Genomic DNA, 27,405 nt, shown 5'->3' on the forward strand with positions numbered 1-27,405 from the left:
TAAATATATATATATATATATATATATATATATATATATATATATATATATATATATATATATATATATATATATATATATATATATATATTTATATTTATATATATATCCCCAGGGATATATATATATATATATATATATATATATATATATATATATATATATATATATATATATATATATATATATATATATATATATATATATATATATATATATATATATATATATATATATATATATATATATATATATATATATATATCCTTGGGGATAGGGGATTAAGAATACTTCCCACGTATTCCCTGCGTGTCATAGAAGGCGACTAAAAGGGGAGGGAGCGGGGGGCTGGAAATCCTCCCCTCTCGTTTTTTTTTTTTAATTTTCCAAAAGAAGGAACAGAGGGGGCCAGGTGAGGATATTCCAAAAAAAGCCCAGTCCTCAGTTCTTAACGCTACCTCGCTAACGCGGGAAATGGCGAATAGTTTAAAAGAAAAAAAAGATATATATATATATATATATATATATATACATATATATATATATATATATATATATATATATATATATATATATATATATATATATGACAGAGTGGCAGATATAGGGTGTTTTGGTCGAGGTGGTGTGCAAAGTGAGAGGGTTAGGGAAAATGATTTGGTAAACAGAGAAGAGGTAGTAAAAGCTTTGCGGAAGATGAAAGCCGGCAAGGCAGCAGGTTTGGATGGTATTGCAGTGGAATTTATTAAGAAAGGGGGTGACTGTATTGTTGACTGGTTGGTAAGGTTATTTAATGTATGTATGACTCATGGTGAGGTGCCTGAGGATTGGCGGAATGCGTGCATAGTGCCATTGTACAAAGGCAAAGGGGATAAGAGTGAGTGCTCAAATTACAGAGGTATAAGTTTGTTGAGTATTCCTGGTAAATTATATGGGAGGGTATTGATTGAGAGGGTGAAGGCATGTACAGAGCATCAGATTGGGGAAGAGCAGTGTGGTTTCAGAAGTGGTAGAGGATGTGTGGATCAGGTGTTTGCTTTGAAGAATGTATGTGAGAAATACTTAGAAAAGCAAATGGATTTGTATGTAGCATTTATGGATCTGGAGAAGGCATATGATAGAGTTGATAGAGATGCTCTGTGGAAGGTATTAAGAATATATGGTGTGGGAGGCAAGTTGTTAGAAGCAGTGAAAAGTTTTTATCGAGGATGTAAGGCATGTGTACGTGTAGGAAGAGAGGAAAGTGATTGGTTCTCAGTGAATGTAGGTTTGCGGCAGGGGTGTGTGATGTCTCCATGGTTGTTTAATTTGTTTATGGATGGGGTTGTAAGGGAGGTAAATGCAAGAGTCCTGGAAAGAGGGGCAAGTATGAAGTCTGTTGGGGATGAGAGAGCTTGGGAAGTGAGTCAATTGTTGTTCGCTGATGATACAGCGCTGGTGGCTGATTCATGTGAGAAACTGCAGAAGCTGGTGACTGAGTTTGGTAAAGTGTGTGGAAGAAGAAAGTTGAGAGTAAATGTGAATAAGAGCAAGGTTATTAGGTACAGTAGGGGTGAGGGTCAAGTCAATTGGGAGGTGATTTGAATGGAGAAAAACTGGAGGAAGTGAAGTGTTTTAGATATCTGGGAGTGGATCTGTCAGCGGATGGAACCATGGAAGCGGAAGTGGATCATAGGGTGGGGGAGGGGGCGAAAATTTTGGGAGCCTTGAAAAATGTGTGGAAGTCGAGAACATTATCTCGGAAAGCAAAAATGGGTATGTTTGAAGGAATAGTGGTTCCAACAATGTTGCATTGTTGCGAGGCGTGGGCTATGGATAGAGTTGTGCGCAGGAGGATGGATGTGCTGGAAATGAGATGTTTGAGGACAATGTGTGGTGTGAGGTGGTTTGATCGAGTAAGTAACGTAAGGGTAAGAGAGATGTGTGGAAATAAAAAGAGCGTGGTTGAGAGAGCAGAGGAGGGTGTTTTGAAATGGTTCGGGCACATGGAGAGAATGAGTGAGGAAAGATTGACCAAGAGAATATATGTGTCGGAGGTGGAGGGAACGAGGAGAAGAGGGAGACCAAATTGGATGTGGAAAGATGGAGTGAAAAAGATTTTGTGTGATCGGGGCCTGAACATGCAGAAGGGTGAAAGGAGGGCAAGGAATAGAGTGAATTGGAGCGATGTGGTATACCGGGGTTGACGTGCTGTCAGTGGATTGAATCAAGGCATGTGAAGCGTCTGGGGTAAACCATGGAAAGCTGTGTAGGTATGTATATTTGCGTGTGTGGACGTATGTATATACATGTGTATGGGGGTGTGTTGGGCCATTTCTTTCGTCTGTTTCCTTGCGCTACCTCGCAAACGCGGGAGACAGCGACAAAGCAAAAAAAAAAAAAAAAAAAAATATATATATATATATATATATATATATATATATATATATATATATATATATATATATATATATATATATATATATATATTATCCCTGGGGACAGGGGAGAAAGAATACTTCCCACGTATTCCCTGCGTGTCGTAGAAGGCGACTAAAAGGGGAGGGAGCGTGGGGCTGGAGATCCTCCCCTCTCGTTTTTTTTTTTTAATTTTCCAAAAGAAGGAACAGAGAAGGGGGCCAGGTGAGGATATTCCCTCAAAGGCCCAGTCCTCTGTTCTAAACGCTACCTCGCTAAAGCGGAAAATGGCGAATAGTTTGAAAGAAAAGATTACGAACTGATACAGAACGGTCATACTAGCGTATCGCTGAACATGTGGTACCAACCCTTCATTAACCCCTCTCCCCTATGATTGTGTAAATGTTGTCAGCCCCGCACCCCACCCCAATATAATGATGCAGGTGTTGCCATCATCCCTGTGACCACATGCAAGGATCTGTATGTTGGCAGCCATGCGCCTCACAGCCTCAGTAAGCAGGTGTCATTATCCTTACACCAGACCCACTGAGTGGTGCAGGTGTCATTATCCTTACACCAGACCCACTGTGTGGTGCAGGTGTCATTATCCTTACACCAGACCCACTGAGTGGTGCAGGTGTCATTATCCTTACACCAGACCCACTGTGTGGTGCAGGTGTCATTATTCTTACACCAGACCCACTGTGTGGTGCAGGTGTCATTATTCTTACACCAGACCCACTGTGTGGTGCAGGTGTTGTTACCCCTGCACCAGACCCACTGTGTGGCGCAGGTGTTGTTAGCCCTGCACCACACAACCTTAGTGTTGTAGGCAATATTAACCCGTCACATACGCTCCTCCCTGGTAATGGTTATCTCACACGCTTTCATGATACAGACGGTGTTACTCCACACCACGTGGTACAGATGGTGTTACTCCACACCACGTGGTACGGATGGTGTTACTCCACACCACATGGTACAAACGGTGTTACTTCACACTACATGGTACAGACGGTGTTACTCCACACCACATGGTACAGATGGTGTTACTCCACACCACGTGGTACAGATGGTGTTACTCCACACTACATGGTACAGACGGTGTTACTCCACACTACATGGTACAGATGGTGTTACTCCACACCACATGGTACAGATGGTGTTACTCCACACCACGTGGTACGGATGGTGCTACTCCACACCACATGGTACAAACGGTGTTACTTCACACTACATGGTACAGACGGTGTTACTCCACACCACATAGTACAGATGGTGTTACTCCACACCACGTGGTACAGATGGTGTTACTCCACACTACATGGTACAGACGGTGTTACTCCACACTACATGGTACAGATGGTGTTACTCCACACCACATGGTACAGATGGTGTTACTCCACACCACGTGGTACAGACGGTGTTACTCCACACCACGTGGTACAGATGGTGTTACTCCACACCACGTGGTACAGATGGTGTTACTCCACACCACATGCTACAGACGGTGTTACTTCACACTACATGGTACAGACGGTGTTGCTCCACACCACATGGTACAGTTGGTGTTACTCCACACCATGTGTTACAGATGGTGTTACTCCGCACCACATGGTACAGACGGTGTTACTCCACACCACGTGGTAGAAATGGTGTTACTCCACACCACATGGTACAGACGGTGTTACTCCACACTACATGGTACAGACGGTGTTACTCCACACCACGTGTTACACATGGTGTTACTCCACACTACATGGCACAGACGGTGTTACTCCACACCACGTGGTACAGATGGTGTTACTCCACACCACATGGTACAGACGGTGTTACTCCACACCACATTGTACAAATGGTGTTACTCCACACCACGTGGTACAGATGGTGTTACTCCACACTACATGGTACAGACGGTGTTACTCCACACCACGTGGTACAGATGGTGTTACTCCACACTACATGGTACAGATGGTGTTACTCCACACCACGTGGTACAGATGGTGTTACTCCACACCACGTGGTACAGATGGTGTTACTCCACACCACGTGGTACAGATGGTGTTACTCCACACTACATGGTACAGACGGTGTTACTCCACACCACGTGGTACAGATGGTGTTACTCCACACTACATGGTACAGATGGTGTTACTCCACACCACGTGGTACAGATGGTGTTACTCCCCACCACGTGGTGCAGATGGTGTTACTCCACACCACATGGTACAGACGGTGTAACTCCACACTACATGGTACAGATGGTGTTACTCCACACCACGTGGTACAGATGGTGTTGCTCCCCACCACGTGGTCCAGATGGTGTTACTCCACACCACATGGTACAGACGGTGTAACTCCACACTACATGGTACAGATGGTGTTACTCCACACCACGTGGTACAGATGGTGTTACTCCCCACCACGTGGTACAGATGGTGTTACTCCACACCACGTGGTACAGACGGTGTTACTCCACACTACATGGTACAAATGGTGTTACTCCACACCACGTGGCACAGATGGTGTTACTCCCCACCACGTGGTCCAGATGGTGTTACTCCACACCACATGGTACAGACGGTGTAACTCCACACCACGTGGTACAGATGGTGTTACTCCACACGACATGGTACAGACGGTGTTACTCCACACTACATGGTACAGACGGTGTTACTCCACACCACGTGGTACAGATTGTTACTCCACCCCACGTGGTACAGATGGTGTTGCTCCACACCACATGGTACAGATGGTGTTACTCCACACCACTTGGTACAGATGGTGTTACTCCACACCACGTGGTACAGATAGTGTTACCCCACACCCATTCGTGGTACAGATGTTGTTACTCCACACCACGTGGTACAGATGGTGTTACTCCACACCACATGGTACAGACGTTGTTACTCCACACCACATGGTACAGATGGTGTTACTCCACACCACATGGTACAGGTGGTTTTACTCCACACCACGTGGTACAGATGGTGTTACTCCACACCACGTGGTACAGATGGTGTTACTCCACACCACATGGTACAGATGGTGTTACTCCACACCACGTGAGGCTGTTGCTACAACCACACTCTACCGTGGTGGCACTTGTGTGTGGCCAGTCTGGCTAGCATCACGTCCCAGCACGTTAATGATAAACTCCTACACCATACCCGCCACCGTCATCTCCTGCCACCGGAGATCCATCGTCCCCAAGTTGCACTCCGGTACTACAACCGCATCGAATTCATCGTAGTTCGTATGTTAAAGTGTTTAATCCCTCCTTACCCCCACCTCACCCACCCACCCACCCCTGATCTTAATCCTCAATGATTTTAGGTATAGTTTCAGTTTTTTGTTACTGTTAAAAGAATTATATTATTGTTATTATTATTATTATCATCATTATTATTATCATCATTATCATTATTATCATTATTATTGTTATCATTATTATTATTATCCTTATTATCATTATTACCATTATCATTATTATCATTATTATCATTTTCACTATTATCGTTATTATAAATGATAACATAATAACGATGATAATAATAATAATAATGATAATGATGAAAACAGTACCTGAACATGGCGTACCGACAGTGGGTTGTACTATTGCGTGGTGGCAGATGTACCTCACCTTCCACAGCCGTATCTTATCTGGCCCTGGCTGACTGGCTGTCATATTGCATTCCCGCCTGATAGCACGAGTGTCGGCCTCTCCGGCGCTGATAGTGGTCACCCAAGCCTGGTCCCAGCACCGGCCCTCAGTCCCATACCGTGCCTTGTGGTGTACTGGAAGTTACTGTGGTGGTTATTGTGGAGGTTGTGGTGGAGCTTGTCCTGTTCTGAGAGGCAAGTGTGACTCCTTCGTTTTGTGACAAGGCTGTGTTGGATTTATTCCCTATGTATATATATATATATATATATATATATATATATATATATATATATATATATATATATATATATATATATATATATTTTGCTTTGTCGCGGTCTCCCGCGTTAGCGAGGTAGCGCAAGGAAACAGACGAAAGAATGGCCCAACCCACCCACATACACATATATATACAAACACGTACACACACGCAAATATACATACCTATACAGCTCAACGTATACATAAATATACACATACAGACATATACCTATATACACATGTACATGATTCATAATGTCTGCCTTTACTCATTCCCATCGCCACCTCGCCACACATGAAATAACAACCCCCTCCACCCTCATGTGTGCGAGGTAGCGCTAGGAAAAGACAACAAAGGCCACATTCGTTCACACGCTGTCTTTAGCTGTCATGTAATAATGCACCGAAACCACAGCTCCCTTTCCACATCCAGGCCTCACAGAACTTTCCATGGTTTACCCCAGACGCTTCACATGCCCTGGTTCAATCCATTGACAGCACGTTGACCCCGGTATATCACATCGTTTCAATTCACTCTATTCCTTGCACGCCTTTCACCCTCCTGCATGTTCAGGCCCCGATCACTCAAAATCTTTTTCACTCCATCTTTCCACCTCCAATTTGGTCTCCCACTTCTCGTTCCCTCCACCTCTGACACATATATCCTCTTTGTCAGTCTTTCCTCACTAATTCTCTCCATGTGACCAAACCATTTCAAAACACCCTCATCTGCTCTCTCAACCACACTCTTTTTATTTCCACACATCTCTCTTACCCTTACGTTACTTACTCGATCAAACCACCTCACACCACATATTGTCCTCAAACATCTCATTTCCAGCACATCCACCCTCCTGCGCACAACTCTATCCATAGCCCACGCCTCGCAACCATACAACATTGTTGGAACCACTATTCCAGCGTCCTTCTGACTCCACTCGACACCTCTCTCTCTCTCTCTCTCTCTCTCTCTCTCTCTCTCTCTCTCTCTCTCTCTCTCTCTCTCTCTCTCTCATTTCAGCTTCTTACGTTTCTTCACTATCTTTGGTAGTGATTCAGTTCATGCAGTTCTCAGGTATACAAAATAGATATCATAATATATATATATATATATATATATATATATATATATATATATGTATATATATATATATATATATATATATATATATATATATATATATATATATATATATATATATATATATATATATATATACATATATATATATATATATATATATATATTATGATATCTATTTATATATCTATATATATATATATATATATATATATATATATATATATTTTTTTTTTTTTTTTTTTTCATACTATTCGTCATTTCCCGCGTTTGCGAGGTAGCGCTAAGAACAGAGGACTGGGCCTTAGAGGGAAAATCCTCACCTGGCCCCCTTCTCTGTTCCTTCTTTTGGAAAATCAAAAAAAAAAAAAAAACGAGAGGGGAGGATTTCCAGCCACCCGCTCCCTCCCCTTTTAGTCGCCTTCTACGACACGCAGGGAATACGTGGGAAGTATTCTTTCTCCCCTATCCCCAGGGATAATATATATATATATATATATATATATATATATATATATATATATATTATCCCTGAGGATAGGGAAGAAAGAATACTTCCCACGTATTCCCTGCGTGTCGTAGAAGGCGACTAAAAGGGGAGGGAGCAGGTGGCTGGAAATCCTCCCCTCTCGTTTTTTTCAATTTTCCAAAAGAAGGAACAGAGAAGGGGGCTAGGTGAGGATATTCCCTCAAAGGCCCAGTCCTATGTTCTTAACGCTACCTCGCTGATGCAGGAAATGGCGAATAGTACGAAAGAAAAGAAAGAATATATATATATATATATATATATATATATATATATATATATATATATATATATATATATATATATATTATGATATCTATTTTGTATACCTGAGAACTGCATGAACTGAATCACTACCAAAGATAGTGAAGAAACGTAAGAAGCTGAAATGAGAGAGAGAGAGAGAGAGAGAGAGAGAGAGAGAGAGAGAGAGCGGTGTCGAGTGGAGTCAGAAGGACGCTGGACGGGACGGGAAGAGTGAATGGGTCGTTAACATTCCAGCAGTTCTTGCTCACTTCGTGGGTAATTTAGGGTCCGAGAGGAGGAATCTTCCATGGCCGAGAAGAACGAATCAGACAGAATTCTTCTCTCTTTTTTTTGCCGCCTGCATCACCCGTGTGGAGTGGGCCTGTAAGAACGGTCTACCTGGAAGTGCAATGTGTGTTTAAGTCTTTTTTTTTTTTAGATGGAGTGAAATTACACTATGCACCTATGTCCCGCAGGAGCTGAAGAAGGACAAGTGAGGATTTCTCTGGGAAATGAGATGTGGTTTATAGTGCCTTAGTTTCTTATAGACAGACTGATGAACGTCTCATGTGATGTCCTTGCGATGCAGGTGTTCCGTGTTGCCATCCATGTTAGGTTCATGGTGTAGTCACAGTCAGAGGGCACATCAGGGCGCCGTTCGTATAGCGTTACCCGCGTTATGCTAGACTAGAGGGCTTCGCCCAGTATATCGTCAGGTAACAGATGCCTTTGGTGCGGTGTTATTTACCTTCAGGGAAACACTTTAGGGTTCCGTCAGTATACCGTCAAGCAAGAGTTTAGTGCACTGTAAGTATAGCTTACACTGTATCACGTGAAGCTGTTGGGCTCCGTCAGTGTAGCATTGTCTGCTCTCAGATGATATTCAACAACTCTATTAGTATAGCTTTTTCTACGTCAAGCAGCAGTGTAGGGGCTTAGTTATGATAGTAATATTCACAATGAGGACACAGGAGTATCGACCATAGAGACGCTACTATTGCTGTGACTCTCATCCACCTTCCGTTTCCCCGAGGAATCACTGCAGATTTAATGTTATTCGTCAGGTGAAACATTCCTTCATACAGGAGGAAATTAACTCACCTCTCTATTACACATACAATGTTTGGTTCCGAGTCAAATGTGTATGTAAACATCTCGGTAAATCTACCTTTCCCATTCTCCTCCCTCCTGATAAAACTTTTACTGTCTCTCCCACCGATAAGGCCACGTTTTGGGTCTCTCGTTTCCTCTCTGGCGGCTGAAAACGATTCCAGCGTTCCTTCACCTCCACATTTACGTGTCACTCACACTGTGACCTTCGTATCCTCTTATCTCAGGTTCCCAAGATCACATGTCTTTGGAGAGGAATAAATCGTACTGACTCGGTGATATCCATCCTTGTGTCCTAAAGGAGTGAGCCTGTAAGTTTGCATCTATACTTGCCCGTCTATTTCGCCCCTTTTGAAACACTGACTAGTTCAAGCCTTCCCGAGATAGTAGACCAATCTAATGATTCTAACTATCGTTCTGAAGTTTTGACTTCTTTCATTTTAAAAGTTTTTGGATCTTTTTTCACCTCTCTCTCTCTCTCTCTCTCTCTCTCTCTCTCTCTCTCTCTCTCTCTCTCTCTCTCTCTCTCTCTCTCTCTCTCTCTCTCTCTCTCTCTCTCTCTCTCTCTCAAGTCCCACGAGAATCATAGTCTTCTCTCTTACCACAAATATAACTTCCATAAGGTGAGATCCACTTGTAACATTCTCATGTTTTCGACTCCATCGGAAATTGATGTGACTGGTATAGCCGAGTTTGCTCCGAGGAGCTTTGGACTTTGTTCGTAGTTCAAAAGTATATGATCTTCAAAACAGCTACTTCATGTTACACAAACGTCAGATCTGACTTTGCACGGAAGATTGTTCACACCTCTGGCCATGGGGCTCTTATTTTACCTTCTATCTCGACATTTTGCAGTCAAAAGCAGGTCATCCCATCAACGCACCTCTCAACTATCCTGGCAACTCGAAACTTAGCTGATTCCACGTATGTTTCTTTCCTTCCACAACTATACCGAGGAGTTCTGTACCTTTGTATGCTTTCCCAGCTCGTACATTCTTTCTGTAAGAGACAGCTCTGTCGCAAGTAGACCTTGTACCTTAACTTCTTTTTCATCACACCCGACCTTGATGTGAGCACCGGTGCCTGTGATTGGTGCCTTTTGACATAAAACGTAAGTTTCTTAGTTAGAGCTCAAGATTCTGTCAGTATAAGCGTACCCCAGACAACGTTTTAGGCCAGCGTTGGTATAATGTTACCTGCGCCGGGCAGTGATTTTAAGACACCGCAGACTGGTGATCCCCCGCACCAAGATGTGTTATCAGGCACAATATTACCTTGCAATTCTGTGTTAGTTTACACCTAAAGATACCGTACTGCAATATTCTTTACTCCGTCAAGTAAGTTTAGAGGCGAGTCCTTTTATTCACGATAAGCTAAGAATTACGGCTCCATTGTCCTTTGTTTTATCCATGTTAGTAACACAGTAAGATTCTTTGTTATCTTCGTCAGGTATCTCTCTAAAGCGTCTAATTATTGTGTTACTCTTATTAAGTAACACTTCAGGTAAATCTTCATGTCCTCTCGCTGGGATCCTTAGTGTCGTGTTTTGCACTGTTGTGTACCACAACATTGTATATCCCTCTTACATACCTGTGGAAAGACATTTTACTTGTCAACAAAGCGGTCCTTTTCACATTAAAAGCCCTGAAAGCAAGTAAATTTATGTGTGCCATGATTTGGACTGTACTGCACAGTATTAAGATACAACTGGAAAAGAGTAATAGGCGCTAAAATCTGACTGTGGGAGTTAAGGATCCGTGTTTCATCCTTGAAACTGTAACTTGACCTGTGAGAGTGGTGGGTTTTGTGTATATGGGAGATAACCTATCACAACTGTTGATGTATACCCACGTGTTCTACCTCACCTTGGTTATACCTGGGGTCAACGAGCTTAGAATGAATGGTCAGAAAAGTTGTGTTACTTTTAATGTAAGAAACTCAGGAATGACTTTGTTAAAGATGGTGCTTACGTGGAGAGAAGACAGTCAGCCCACGTGGACACCACTGTGTACTAGTGGTAGTGAGACACTGTCAGCCCACGTGGACACCACTGTGTACTAGTGGTAGTGAGACACTGTCAGCCCACGTGGACACCACTGTGTACTAGTGGCAGTGAGACACTGTCAGCCCACGTGGACACCACTGTGTACTAGTGGCAGTGAGACACTGTCAGCCCACATGGACACCACTGTGTACAAGTGGTAGTGAGACACTGTCAGCCCACGTGGACACCACTGTGTTCTAGTGGTAGTGAGACACTGTCAGCCCACGTGGACACCACTGTGTTCTAGTGGTACTGAGACACTGTCAGCCCACGTGGACACCACTGTGTACTAGTGGTAGTGAGACACTGTCAGCCCACGTTGACACCATTGTGTACAAGTGGTAGTGAGACACTGTCAGGCCACGTGGACACCACTGTGTACTAGTGGTAGTGAGACACTGTCAGCCCACGTAGACACCACTGTGTAATATTGGTAGTGAGACACTGTCAGGCCACGTGGACACCACTGTGTAATATTGGTAGTGAGACACTGTCAGCCCACGTGGACACCACTGTGTATTAGTGGTAGTGAGACACTGTCAGCCCACGTGGACACCACTGTGTTCTAGTGGTAGTGAGACACTGTCAGCCCACGTGGACACCACTGTGTACTAGTGGTAGTGAGACACTGTCAGCCCTCGTGGACACCACTGTGTTCTAGTGGTAGTGAGACACTGTCAGCCCACGTGGACACCACTGTGTACTAGTGGTAGTGAGACACTGTCAGCCCACGTGGACACCACTGTGTACTAGTGGTAGTGAGACACTGTCAGCCCACGTGGACACCACTGTGTTCCCCTCAATTCACCAGACAGATTCCTAGCTACTGAAACGTAAGTGTATCTATAAAGAGGAGCATGACAGGTATGGTAGTGTTATTCATAAAGAGGAGCATGACAGGTATGGTAGTGTTATTCATAAAGAGGAGCATGACAGGTATGGTAGTGTTATTCATAAAGAGGAGCATGACAGGTATGGTAGTGTTATTCATAAAGAGGAGCATGACAGGCATGGTAGTGTTATTCATAAAGAGGAGCATGACAGGCATGGTAGTGTTATTCATAAAGAGGAGCATGACAGGTATGATGGTGTTATTCATAAAGAGGAGCATGACAGGCATGGTAGTGTTATTCATAAAGAGGAGCATGACAGGTATGATAGTGTTATTCATAAAGAGGAGCATGACAGGTACGGTAGTGTTATTTATAAAGAGGAGCATGACAGGTATGATGGTGTTATACATAAAGAGGAGCATGACAGGTATGATAGTGTTATTTTGTTGTGTGGTTGATTGACCCTGACAGTGTGTGTTGTGCTACTGTCAAGACTGTAGCTTCGAACATGATCCCCGAGGCAGGCTTCCTACACACCCACCCAACCCTGGGAGATCCATACCATGCCTGACTGTGGTGATTGACCTCAACTTATAACTAAATAATGATATGTTTTCCAAGATTATAATATCTCATGGAAGACAATAATTATTTGTTTAGTCAGTTAGTTAGTTAGTTAGTTAGTTAGTGTGTGTGTGTGTGTGTGTGTGTGTGTGTGTGTGTGTGTGTGTCTGCAATTACCTGTTTTACGGTACGGGGAGGGAGTTCAACATTCGTGGGGTCTTATCTTTGAACTTCATCTTACAGCTCTTTAACTTTATAATGTTTGTACTGTGATCATTCACAGTTTCATGATTGTTTCATTCATTCGCCGTTCAGATAATCTCGAAGAGCTTGTTTACATTTTACCTAACATGTTTCTTGCTTAGAAACTGTTCATCGTGGAGACTGTTAAACAGGTTATGAAACATGAATATTTTGATCAAACCTTTCCTAACTCTTTTCTCTTTCATTGTGGACAAATTTATGGCCTCAAACCTCTCAGTGTAACTCATCTGTCATAATTCTGGTATCTTCCTTGTTGTTGACCTTGTCCGTTAACTCTTTATGTTGCTTTAAGTGCGACACCAAATTTGAGATGTGCATTATAGTTTTGGCCTTTTTATGGTGTGTATCTAAGCTGAGGAGTTCCTTATCTGTTTACTTAAATGTAGCTTACTATCTGCCAGCTCACGGTCTGTCTTCTTTCCAGTCCTCGCAAGGCGGAGCTCAGTGGACGAGTTAGGTGCATTGTCGACTACGAAATCCTTCTCACGTAGAAATGTCTGCAATCAATTTCCCATCAGATGATAGTTGCATAGAAGTCTTCATTCAATGTGTGCCATCCTCGTTACACTTACTTACCTTCCTCATCATCATCAACCATCTGGCCAACGTTGCAGTTTGTCTTGGTCTCCTTGTAAGATGACACCATCACCGTCATTCATTACTTCGTTATGTTTGCTGGCGACTTTCTATTTTCAAGTGTATTTCCGTAGGATGTTCCTCTTGTGGTTGTGATGAATATGTATGAAGCCGTACACACGTAGAGCAACACACACACACACACACACACACACACACACACACACACACACACACACACACACACATGTACGAATGTTTCTCTCGTGTGTAGACTGCGTGAGGTGTAGAGGCTGCAGGAACAAGGATGTGGCAGATGTCTCACTTCCTGACGCTGTCGTGTAGCAGGAAGTGTCACCGGAAGTCACACACGCACACACACACAGACACATGGCTTGTATCGCACGTGCGTAAATAATGATGTCGGGAAGCTTTGACGTTACATGAGCCGACTTGTTGGTAAAAAAGCGTAGCTGCGCAGTCAGAGGCAACGATTTATGGCTTAACGCTGCGATGTTAGTAAGACCTTGTGAATGTGCGCAATAATCTTGGACGTGACACCCGATGTGTGGGAAGAGATAAGTATATGTACCACGGTGGCGTTAAACTGGTATTTGTAAGTCACGGTAGACACACGAGCGGGCTCTGCGGGCTCTCTGTACAAGTAACCTTGTACAGCAGTATGTATATAAAGTATTCGTACCCAGATCCATCGGTTGTTGTTCATGATTGTAACTCTCTACAGTGGCTCACCTTCATCAGAGAGTAAGTGCACTTAATATTGCAATCAGTGTCACATAATGAAACACGTCTCGGGGTAGAACTGCCCTGAGGATAATTAGTGTGATAATAAGAGTGTCCATAAAGGCTTGTAATTTCACGTGGGCGGTCTGGCGGTCGTGTGGGTGAGGGTGTGGGCAGTCGATCCTTGGTGGCGTTGGTGGGGGCAGCAAGGACACCCATGCCACAGTGGACCTTTGTCCCGGTTCGCCAGCAGCAGAAAAATGTGGTCCACATTCTGGCATGGTTACCTTTAGGGTCGCAAGTTGTGTGTGTGTGTGTGTGTGTGTGTGTGTGTGTGTGTGTGTGTGTGTGTGTGTGTGTGTATGCGTGTGTGTGTGTGTGTGTGTGTGTGTGTGTGTGTGTGTGTCACCACCATCACACAGCAGACACTTGAGCATCGCTTTGTCTTTCGTCATGGTCGTCCGTCTGTTGGTCCGCAGTTTTAACTTGACCTTAACGAGTCACGTCAGACGGATCCAGTGCTCACGTTCTACAGCATCTAAGGAACTAGATGGGTTATATAGGAGCCATGACTCTAGTCTTGGGTTTTGTGTGAGTTATGCTTTGTATAGAAAGGTTAAACATGGAACATAAACCTGACACACAACTTCAAGATTTGACCAAACATCTACGGGTCAGGTGAAACGCTTCAAACTGTATGCTTTCCACAGTTGTCTCCCGAGCTCAGATATCCGAAGCAATGAATGGCATAAAACCTGTAACTCTGAACGTCGCCTGACTTGCAGCCCATACCAGTATGAACTCGTGGTATGAACTCAACCTTGCTCATAACTAGAAGAACATGCCACTATCTCTATAGATTTTAAAGCAGACATTTTACATATCTTTCCAAACAATACTTCCAACCATTCTCATCTCACTCACAGTAGCTGTGCATCACTGCAGGCAACACAAATGTTCGATGTGATATCCTTCTTGTGTGTGTGTGTGTGTGTGTGTGTGTGTGTGTGTGTTTACCTATTTATACTCTATGGGATGGGATTTATACACTCATGGGGGCCTCATCTCTTGTATGTTCTCTCAACCTCTTAAACTTCTGTATGCTGTTTGTATTACTATCTTACGCTATAAAAGTACTTCTTTGCATAATTTTCAACAAATTTCTTGCTTGATATCATGTTTTGTCCACTGTTTGCTTGATCCTTAATCCGTTCGAAGTACTGCTCTGTCTACATCATCAATCTGGTATTAAGAAAACATGTAAGGCCTTTAGCATTTTCCTGTAACTCAGCTGTCTTAATTTTAGTGCCATCTTAGCTGCCCTCCGCTGGACCTTCTTTGTTTGTGTTCGTGCTTCTTTAGGTGCAGTGACCAACCCTTAGCTCTTTCCTCAATACAGAAAGGGAAGATTTCCAGCCGGTATTTTCGTATCATTGTTTACCCTCATCAGTTCACGTTCAATATTTTAGGTGGTTCACACACCATTATGTAAGCTTTCTTTTCGTAAGCTCTGTCCGTGGATGATTTTGTTAGAATCTCCTTCACAACCCCTTTGTTGTAAAGGAAGGAAGATCAACGTATATATTTACCTAATGATCAATGTATCTAACGATATGGAATTTAATATAATGCCTGTACAGTGTGTGTTCATGCGTGCGTCTCAAACATTAGTTTGTCATCGAACCAGTTGATGTGAGAGTTCGTTGATGTGAAGCAGTTTCGGTAGGGACTGCGGTCGGAGTTCTGAGGTATTTGGAAGTATGAAGGACGTGGCTTGGAGTCAGCGGAAAGATAAACTTTCCTTAGATTTCTCTCTTTATAAGAACTTGAACATCATCATCTGTCATAAAGAATTTAGATTATCTGACTAAATCTAACTTAGCGTAGGATAGATAAGATTTGCCTTGGTGGAGATAGATAAGGATAGGATACGGAACTTAGTATCTCATATGGCATTTGGTTATTCTCATGAAATATATCTTACATTTATCTTTCATTAAAGATTAAATCATAATCATCATGATGCAGGCGTAGGCCGTGCGGGGATAGGATCAGTCAGGCTCAGAATTGCTTCCATTAGTGTTGGTCAGGTGTAGATTTATGTTGCTCAGAACCCTGCATAAGAATAATGTCATGGATGTTGTGGAGGGTGTGGTCTGGTCCTCCTGTGGGTAGTGCGGCGCTGATGCTGTGGCTGTGTTCGGGTGGAGGTGGTTCTGGCCTTCTTGTTGACGTTGTATAGAAGGCAATGCTGCTGTAGGTGAGTCCAGGAGGGCGTGGTTTGGTCCTGCGAATGATGGTGGTGAGTGAGGGATGGGTAGGGCTCTGGGTGTGTCCAGCCGGGCGTGGCTGGGGCTGCGCCAGGGAAAGTGAGCACAGGATTGCAAGAACAGTACATAGACGACCAGTGGCCATGACTTGAGGCTGAGGAATGATCAGGTGAAGGAATGTTGGTGAAGGAAGCCGTTAGACTGGACCAGGGTTTTGCAGTAGCCGGCCCGGCTACTTCTCTCTCTCTCTCTCTCTCTCTCTCTCTCTCTCTCTCTCTCTCTCTCTCTCTCTCTCTCTCTCTCTCTCTCTCTCTCTCTCTCTGTCTCACAGGGCACGGTGTCCCTAGAGCAAACTTCTCGGTACAGTGACTCCGGTGGTTGTTGGAAGTCCACCAAATTACGTGCATAAAACTGAGCCTTCTGAACGACGTTAGTCAAAGATATTTCAAAGATTCTTAAAGAAATTAGTGATGGAAATTCATGCTTGCGATGTTTTATGCGGCCACCATCTTCTATTTCATATTTTTCCAATAAATAACTCCCACAGTCGGAAACTATGGCAGTTCAAACAAAGCCTCTGTACTTCAGTGAGGCAGCCACATGGTCGCTGGCTTCGTTGATCGCTCCTGCTGCTACTGACGGTAAAGAAGAGGATTCAGCGTCACAGTCTGTCAAGGTTACCTCAGGGAACTTTTTTTCCAGGGTCGATTCCCCCAGTGATCACGGAAAACCTCAAGAAAAATGAGGATGCTGTTCAGTCAGCGTTCCGTCATGCCAAACAACCATGTTGCCTCCACACACCTCCAGGATGATATTTATGTTGTACGGATAAAAAGACAAGTGTCGGGTTTCCAGTTACTAGTGAGACAAATGGTAATTTAAGATAACATTTTCGAGGATAGTTTTAAAGTGAAATATATTTACTGTTTAGGAGGAACAATAACAGTACCGGCTTTTGGAAATAACCTAAACTGCGGGGAGAAAAAAACATGGTGGGCAGGGCATTCCGAAGAGGTGAAATTTCAAGGTGAAGAAATGTGTGGCCATAAAAGCCACTGAAAATATCATCAGACTCTGCTTTCGTTACGTCACTTCATGTTGCGTTGCAGTTTGATAAGAAGGAAAAAAGTTAAGTTGGTTTAGATCAGGTTAAGTAGCAGTTGTAGTTGTAGTCCTTCGGATCCTAACCTGAAAACCTTATCTAAACCTTGAATCAGTCAGGTCAGGTAAGCTTGAGGCGGGTGTCAGCCCACCAGAACTTCACTTGCTTGTTTCCATTCGTATTGTCATTTTCTTCCTAACTATATTTTCTATCCTGATTCTAAATTTGTGCTATTGTTTTGAAGACAATAATATTTGATACGTCAGAAACGAGATAATAGTTCCATGTGACTCATGTGTTCACCTGATGGTCTTCATATATATCAACCCACAACTGGTGTTACTGAAAGTATGTGATCGTAATTAAGTTCAGAATCATCCACCTGCTTATTATGGTCCACCTCTTCGCATTGTGCTGGAATGAATTAATATAGTCTTACTGTCAATGTAGACTTTGATGCACACGATCATCCAGAGCCGACGTCGTATCTTCCGTATGATGTCATGGTTCCAAGATTATGCCCGCCGACCAAACCCATGATCCAGTTCCTCGCTCTCGAGCGAAAACGAGAGAGCGAGTGATGGACACCATGAAATCGGGGCAAAATAACAAAAGAACATCGATTTCTTTTTTACCAATGAACACCTGATGTGGCATCCTGAGGTGAATGTGAAAAGGCAGTTTTTTTTTACTCTTGTGACTGTTTATATATATACATATATACTTTTTACAGTTATTTTTAATATAAAATGGGCAAAGTCGTTTCCCGTTGTCCTCTTCTGTGTGTGTGTGTGTGTGTGTGTGTGTGTGTGTGTGTGTGTAAGGGGAAGTTATTGAGTACTCGTAGAGCCTTATCTCTTGAACTTTTTCTTTCTCCCTGCTATGTAAACTTGACATATTCATGACAGCTTGTTCCCAATCATCCACTACCTGATGCTGTAAAAGTACTTCTTGACATCTTTTTTAACAAGGTTCTCTCGCGCTCTCTGGTCTGGCCTATGGTTGGTCTTTATTTGAATATTTCGAAGAACTGTTAACTGTGGACATTGTCATACTGGTTTAGAATTTTTTAGGATCTGTCCTTTTACCGTAATTCATCTTTCTTCATTTTGTTACCATCTTTGTTACCCCACGTAAGGACCTTCTCAGTTTATTATTCATGCGTCTTTAACGACAGGAAACTTAAGAACGATATTCTCGTGTTGGCCAAACATAAATTATACATATTTTGTTGAAAATGTCTTTACCCATGTACTTCAAGGCCCTTTTAGTATTTATCAATGGCTAGTCTGTTTTACTGACAATCTTCCTGAAGTTGAGCTTTGGCGACAGGTTAGGTACAGTGTCGGCCCCCAGATATCTCTCCCACACAGATTTCTACTGCGTGTTTCCTGTTAGATGATATTCGTATTCAGGCCTTTAACTGTGTCCCATCCTCATTACTGTGTGTCCAGATCCTCCTGTATGTTGATGCCAACCTTATCATTGTGTGCGTCCTTCTTGGCTGTGGCATTAACTGCAAATATATTCAGGTATGAGTGCAGTCCCTCTGGCAAGTCATTTTCATATATCAAGAGCGGTGGCCTCAGGACAGAGCCCAGCGGCACTTCAGTGTTTAATCCAGTTCACTTCGAGCGGACTTCTTTAACAAGCGTCCTTTGTTCCTTTGCACTAAGGTGATTTTCAGTTCATCGAAAAAGTCTTCCCCTTAGATTGTCTGGAGATCGAGCTTCTTTACCATCCTCCTTTGTGGCACAATATCTATTGCTCTCTGGCATGCCAGATACAGAAAATGCAATCAACTTTTTCTTTTGTCCAGAACTGAGCTCCTTCTCCCATACAAGTCTAAGAGGTTTGTTATGTTTGACTTTCTTACCCTGAATCCGTGTTGTCAATTTCTTAGAGAGTTTCTGAACTTTCAGTTAGCCATCCATCTGCTTTCATGATTATCTTGTCTGGTAGTAAACAAACAGCACTCGTCAGGGAGATTGGTCTCTAGTTCTTGGTCTCCTTCCTTAAGGAGAGGCATGACATCCACCCTCTTTCACTGCCTTTTCACTTTACCTTCTTCCAGCTACATGTTGAGCAATATTTCACGCAGCCTGCCAAGCGCGTCGGCATACTTTTTTCAGCACACCCGGACAACTTGATCAAGATCCTAAAGCTCATGTAGGTCAAGGTCCTTTAGTAGTCTATATGTCCTTTATAGTTATTACAGTGCCTCCCAGGACGGGCCCTTGGTCAGTGTGTGTGTGTGTGTGTGTGTGTGTGTGTGTGTGTGTGTGTGTGTGTGTCTGTGCGTGTGTGTGTGTGTGTGTGTGTGTGTGTGTGTGTGTGTGTGTGTGTGTGTGTGTGTGTGTGTGTGTGTTGTCGAGTCTAGAAAATCGCGCATTAAGCACCTTAAATTCAGACCACAGAAATAATTTTACTTATCGAAAAAAAGAAACGTACATTTAAGTCTTAATTACAGTGACGTATAATCCTGGTTCTCTGTCCGTCTGCTTGACAGAGCCGCCAGACCTGGCTAGGCATTACTGTGATGTGATGGAAGATAAGATTATTAATAGAGTTATTATCATCCGTAAAGCAAAACAGAAAAGTATATTTTACACAGACGTGTTTGTCTCTGTTGAGGTAAATGCTGCTTTAGTGTTGTGCACTTGAACACTATCATTCTTAGATTTTTTCTGACGGTAAAAAGGAAATAGTCGTGTTTGTGTTTATGTTTATTTGTGGTGGGATGCATATGTTTGGAGACAGTTTGACTCGTATCTACCTATAAAAGTAGTATCTTTTCATGCAGAGTTTAGGGGAAAAGCATTTCCCAAAGACGACCATCTCGGATAAAAGAAAAGTGTAACAAAGACAAATATTCTGAGCTTCTCAGGTGTTTATAGACTCGAGTCATGAAGGTGAAGGAGTTATAGGAAGAAGGAAAAACAAAAGTTGAAAGAGAACTTCACATTTTCTCATTTTTAGTGAAGGTGTCTTAACGGTCCATCCTCGTGAGGCCGCTCTGGGGACAGAAGCCGCGGGAAGCAGCAGCCAGGCCCGTATCGCAGGTTCAGTTCATGGTGTCTGGGACACACGCAGACAGCTCACGAGCACAGGCGATACGTTCCTTACAAGAATAAAGTTATAGTTATGGATCAAAGTATTAAGAAAGTCATTTCACATTTGTGTTTCTTGGAATTTGGTTTACGAGAAAGAATAACATTCAAGGCTTTCGTTTGTGATGGCAAGGTAAATTCTGATAAACTACGAAAAAATTTAATTTGATTCCATATCAGAGAGGCAGGTGGCAACATTCCCTCTCAAGGGATGACACATCCACGTCTCTAGGAATAATACTGAACAAATGTGTGACAGTCTGAAATAAGATCAAGAGAGCAGCATCACGCAGTGCTATTCATCCTTCATTTATGTATCACCAGCAGCCGACGTAACCAGCAAGTGTTAACCCGGCGGTGAGATGACTGACGGAGAAAAAAAGTGTAAAAATGCCAAAATCTTTTTCTTCCTTCTTTTGCAACGACATACTTCAGTAATTCAAGGTTAGAGCGATCCCTCGCTAGTGTTCAAACAGATATTAAGCGCATTTTTTGCCGTGAAATTTTTTTTTAAGCCGTCATGAAGTTAAGTTGATATTAGGCAGACAGTCACATACCAGCTCAACATGACGTTTTGATGATTGCACACATGCTCGTAGATCTGTGGTCATGTGAGAAGTGTTGCAGCTGTTACCATACATACGTGTGTCATATTATCATCCAAGATAAGTGAAAAAAATGAAAATAGTTATTGATGCGAGAATGAAATGCCTGAACGTAAACATATAATTTAAAGAAAGTGTACGCTTGTTTTGGATATAGATTTACACTTGAAGTCCAGCTCTTAAATAGTTTTTACGGGACTTGTACCTGGTTTTAATTCTAGCATCACTGGGTCTGGATTAGCCTGTGGCCTGGGTAGCCTTTGTAAAAGGATTGATTAATTATTCGAAAAAAATGTTACTGTGCAGAACAAGAAAAATTGTGTGCAAGTATCAGAATCCTGAACTGGAGGTGCTTCATCAAACTGATTACAGGACTAGAGTATCAAGAGTGGTTATGTCTGTCACTCAGATGGTGAGAGTTCACAGTCAGTGATGACCGTCATGCAATGAATCGAAGACTTCAGGAAAGATGAAGACCTGCTGAGCTCTAAATGCGGTTCTGTTGTAGCGGCAGCCGCACCCCTTCCTTAACCTGCTTGTATACCACACGGTATTTCTTCCCACACTTTGCTGCATCTTGTACATTTCTTTGAAAATTATGACAACAAACAACAATGGCTGTTTTCGAACGTTCTGGGATATTTGATAGTTTGTATCGTTCTTCTCAAATACAGACTAGCATGTACGACAGTGCTTTGTGTGTGTGTGTGTGTGTGTGTGTGTGTGTGTGTGTGTGTGTGTGTGTGTGTGAGTGTGTGTGTGTGAGTGAGTGAGTGAGTGTGTGTGTGTGTGTGGGTGTGTGTGTGTGTGTGTGTGTGTGTGTGTGTGTGTGTGAGTGAGTGAGTGTGTGTGTGTGTGTGTGTGTGTGTGTGTGTGTGTGTGTGTGAGTGAGTGCGTGTGTGTGTAGAATAATTCATGTGTACACTGTAAGAAAAGGTACCTTGCAACGTTTTTGTGAAACAATTTTTACACCAGTGATGAAGGCATTTAATATATGCCCATTGGTCTGTCCTCACATTGGTAACCTGCTTTCATAGTACGATACTGGTGGCCACATTTCCTGCCTTCTGCCGTACTAAATATTACACAGATTGATGGTCATAATTATAAAGTGGTGTAGTGAACCAATTCACGGCACACTGTATTCTTACATGGTCTAACAGACTGATTTCTGTGCACTCTACAGTAAAGAACTTGGGTTTATGGAGCAGGAACTACTTCTGTAGAGAAAAGGATGTCATTGGGCCTCGAGTATTTACATTCAGAGCGAAATTCGTTCTGTCATGTCGGATTAAAAAAAAAACAAGTTAGGGAAGAACTGTGACGTATTTGATAATTACAAGTACAAGACTTGTAAATCACAGAGAACAGAGATAACTTGTAGAAATGACGTCATCGTTGTCGAATGTTTCATATCATTGGATGAAATTTCTGACATTGTTGTGGATCAAGAGTAACGAGGTTTAGGGAGAGTTAGGAACTAACTTATAATTGGAAGATATAGAAGAATGGTATAGATTCCACCGAGAACATGACAAAGATTTACAGAAGCTGGCCATAGTTGTAACTGGACGTTACACACAACATAAAGCGACTGAGTTTCATTTTTTCCCGAGGTGAAGGACGGCAGTAAACTGTCTCCTTTTGAGGAATTTGGTACTCACGAAGGAGAGTTAGATCCTGCCACTTCATCGTAAGTTGCCTCGTAACATATAGCAGAAAAGGGTTGATATGAGACTATCGGGAAGACTGTATCAAGATGATTCATTAACCTGAAACATACCGGAACCTTCTTGAAACGTTTCGGCGTATAGCGGAAATGGCGTAGTTATGATACAGATAGTTGAACTTGTTGTTGAAGGTATGATTGCTAACAGTTTATTAGTCTAATTCAGTATTGTTTATGCTTCTGGGAAACAAGCGGTTCGCGATTATCGATAGGTAAGGTTAAAGCAAAGTTTCAGCAGGTAGACGAGGAAATTAATCAGATCAATACAGCATGACGTGTTACCAAGCTCAAGTGTATCATTCAGGATCGCGGAGATCTTTTTTGTGTAGAACACATACAACATGTGGAGGCTTCATCTTACTCTGAGCCTAACGGGCCTGTATTATTCCAAATGGTGACAGGTGGTTACCAGTAACAATATAATGATTAGGTTAACTACGGTGATACGGTATTGGAAAGATAAGGATGAATTACTAGTGTGGCCATGGGTCAGGTTCATTTGATATTAGGCAAGTGTTTAAAGTTTTCATGGTATATATACCAGTCTCTTCTCCAAGTACATGCATGTGTTTACATGCAGTTATCCGTGAATCCAGACACACATGCATTTACGCTTGTACTTACATCCTTACATATCAATGCACGTGTATAGATTCATTTACATACCCACCTACCTGCATACATGCAAATACCCATGAATCCATACATATGAATACACCAACTTTGTGTACATATATGCATACATGCATACATGTATGCACACATGTATGCATACACACGCATGTATACCCACCGACATGCATACATATACCCACACATACATATATACATGTATGCCTACATACATGCCCAGTGACGCATCTATATCAACTTACATTTACATGCACATACATTCATACTTGGGCAGCTTAATCGTTTGATTCACTTACAATGTTCTCCAGGTTAGAAAAGTTGATTCTTGATGCTAAGTCTTACAAAGCAACGTTATAACAGGATGAAGATATCCTAAAACTTTCTTGGATGATTAGTATTCACATATTTAGAATTATTAACAACAATCTGTCGCCTACTTTATTTTCATGTCATTACCTCATGTCAGATTCTTATGGCGGTTTTTCTCTGTGGGAGGAATGGGGGACACGGTAAACTCGCCAGGGTTAACGACACAACTCAAATGACTGACTGACTCCAAGAACACTCCAGATCTGAGGACTGGGATTACCACCAGAGGCATTTCAGTCTTTCAGGGATCTAATGTCAGGGAGGGGGGTTCAGCAGGGGATATTAGGTCCTCTAGATTTCAAGGATCATTGTCACAAGGACAAGTGGCAAGGAGAATCCCTCATTGATATGTACAATAACATTTAGTGTTGGTATTTTTTCATTTATCTTTTTTTTCACACAACCTCGTAGTTCGGTGCCTGGCAGCTACCAACGTCCGACCTACATTACTCCCGAAAAAGTTAGTAAAAAAAAAGAAATGGGTTCGCTACGGCGGGTCTACCAGACGGAAACAACTTTGATACGTGAGGCTACCGTAATTATTGGGAAATTTCCAGAACCAAGTCAAGCTTAAGACGGTCTCGAGTCCGTATGAGTGTGCGAAACTTGATGGTAGTGTAGTGCGCCTGCCAGACTGAGGGAAGTCAAGCTAAAGTTGTGTCGAAGTAGCCAGTCACAGAGCAACATTCTGTGTATTCAAAGATGGCGGCCCATCCGACGTGCGCAAGTGTTTTCACGGAAGAAGAAATTAAGTGCAGAACACCTGATGTTACAGCATTACTAAAAAAAAATAGAAAATAAAAAGGTATTGAAAAATATGAAGGGTACGTTTAACGCTGTCGACATGGCGTAGAGATGTACTGAACAATAGGGTCATCCATCACTAGCAATGTACCCGTTCACAAGTCACCGATTTTTGCAGGTACGGGAACCAGGAGAGCCGAGTTCACATGAGCTCTCGCGATGAGCGGATAGGTTAGGTCAGATTGGAAAAAGATTGGCGACGAACTCTTCCCGCAGAACAATTGAACGAAGTAGCGAACAAAATCGCAAATTCTCGCGTGTACTCGGCTCTTCCGGTTCTCAAGACAGCAGAAAATGGGAACCGGTTACCGGTCCCGGATGAACTCTTTTCATCATTTAACCACATGTGGAAAACCAACATTTTTTAGAATGTTTCCCTTGTACGGGTTGATGACCACGACAGTTGAGAGCCATTAAATCCAACAACACGCTCTCATTGTAGTGTGATGCACTACTGTATAAAGACAAGATTATCTAACTGTAGACGTCCATCGACCGGTCCTCCAGCGGTTCAGCTGCGCCTTTCACAAATGAGTTGAAGAAGGTGAAATGACAAGGATGGAAAAAAAAAAAGAAGAATCTGTAATATGCGAATTTGATGAAAATGAAAATGAATCATGACAAGGATGAAACATTGAAAAGATCCGGGGTTCTGTAATATGGGAATATCATTGCCATAAAGTTATTAGCATAATGTGGTTAATATTTATGTGTCGAGGAGAGCTTTGCTCTCGTGTTGCTCAGTCTCTCGACATCATAAGTGATTATCTATTTCTATCTACCTGTGAGAAGAGGAAGATTTACATTCATGGAACCCCATCTCTAGATCATTCTCCATCATACAACTACCTAGATATCTGTGTTGTCTGCGGTAACCATGCCTTAAGTCATTTCATTCTAGTCTTCCACTATTCATACCATACAAATACTTCCTAACTTCTCTTGTATCAAGTTTCTTGTTAAATTTCATGTTCTGTTTTTTTGGTCATCTCATCTCTACGTTTTTCGAGGAACTGTTTACTGTTTACTGATCGATGTCTACGTCATCGATCGGTTTTAGAAATCTCATGATTGTGATCAGATCGTCCCTAACCCACTCTCTCTCTCTCTCTCTCTCTCTCTCTCTCTCTCTCTCTCTCTCTCTCTCTCTCTCTCTCTCTCTCTCTCTCTCTCTGTCTTACAAGGTGGGCAGATTTAAAGCCTCTAATCTTTCCTTATGGCTCAGCTCTCTTTATTCTGGTCCCATGTTTGTTGCTCTGTTCTGGACCTTCTGTGTATGTTACGGGGAGAGTTTTATTTACACTTGTGTTACCCCGTCTCTTGTTGTTGTATATATGTATCTTACTGCAACTCGTTTGTATGCACACACACACACACACATACGAGGGTCCGACCCCTGGATGGCCTGTGGCTCGTGGTCATTAACGTTAACACTATACTACGGAGGTCCGTGTGTGTGTGTGTGTGTGTGTGTGTGTGTCAATATTCTCTACTTTTCTTCACGAGAGTAGCGGGTTTGCTGCTGAAACAGATAATCAGAACAATTTAGGTCGTAGGTAATCCGAATGTATACAGTCCTGACGAAAGGTTTGTAAGTGTGTGATCGTTTGAGCAGTAATCATTAAACAGTGTCTTGTATAAACAGATCGATTATGATTATTGTTATGTTAATGGTAGTTGCAAGAATATTGCTCTTAAGTGGATGTACTCAAGCTTTGCTGCCACTCTACCGCTAACACACTCTGATAGAATCATCCTCGACGTAGTAAACTTATATGGAAAGTAAACATATGTGGCACAAATCTTAATGCACTTCACGTGGAGTTGGTGGCTCAGACACAGGCTATGTTTGGCGAAGAATTTTCAGAAAATCCTCAGTTTTTTAGCATGAATATTTTAATTGTCGGTCATTGTGTGTCGAGGAGTATTTTTGCCTCTCAGCGTTTTGCATCAGTAAGCAAGCCCGGAAGGGCAGACATTTATTTAGTTAAAAGATTTCGCAGTCTGATTAAGTCTTGATTTCTTGTCATGATCTAAGATTTGTGGCGTATACTTCCTTTCTGTATCTACTCAATTATTTCTTTTTTAACGTAACGTAGTTTGTTTTTATTGGTGTACCTCCGAATTCGTCTTATTTGCATATGTGTATTTATTTCACTGAACAAATCTATCACGCGGACTGAAGGCAAAGTTTCCTGCGGCAAGATTTTTACGGTCTTTTCCATAAACACAACAATATTGATAACATGGATGATACTAGCCGCTAACAAGTCCCTAGCGCACGTCATGCAGACTTGGGTGGCTCCATAACTTTAAAATTTCCATTGACCAACTAAGAATCATTTTGATAAACTGATTGCTTAAAGAGACGGTCCTATAATGGCACGGATGGTCAGACATATAGATCATTACATGTACCGTCGATCCTCGTGTGTGTTGTGTACCGTCGATCCTCGTGTGTGTTGTGTACCGT

At 42.4% G+C, this 27,405-nt stretch overlaps 1 long non-coding RNA gene across 1 annotated transcript in view; it reads left to right on the forward strand.

The window, feature by feature from the left end:
- The first annotated feature begins 6,110 nt into the window (after positions 1-6,110).
- The window catches only part of LOC139759835 (uncharacterized), a 598,944-nt gene continuing 577,649 nt past the window's right edge, over positions 6,111-27,405 (forward strand). The window contains exon 1 of the long non-coding RNA XR_011715160.1: positions 6,111-6,255. This is a non-coding gene — a long non-coding RNA (uncharacterized lncRNA). The remainder of the gene's footprint in view (positions 6,256-27,405) is intronic.

Source organism: Panulirus ornatus, chromosome 3, assembly GCF_036320965.1.
Source record: "Panulirus ornatus isolate Po-2019 chromosome 3, ASM3632096v1, whole genome shotgun sequence".
Taxonomy (NCBI): domain Eukaryota; kingdom Metazoa; phylum Arthropoda; class Malacostraca; order Decapoda; family Palinuridae; genus Panulirus; species Panulirus ornatus.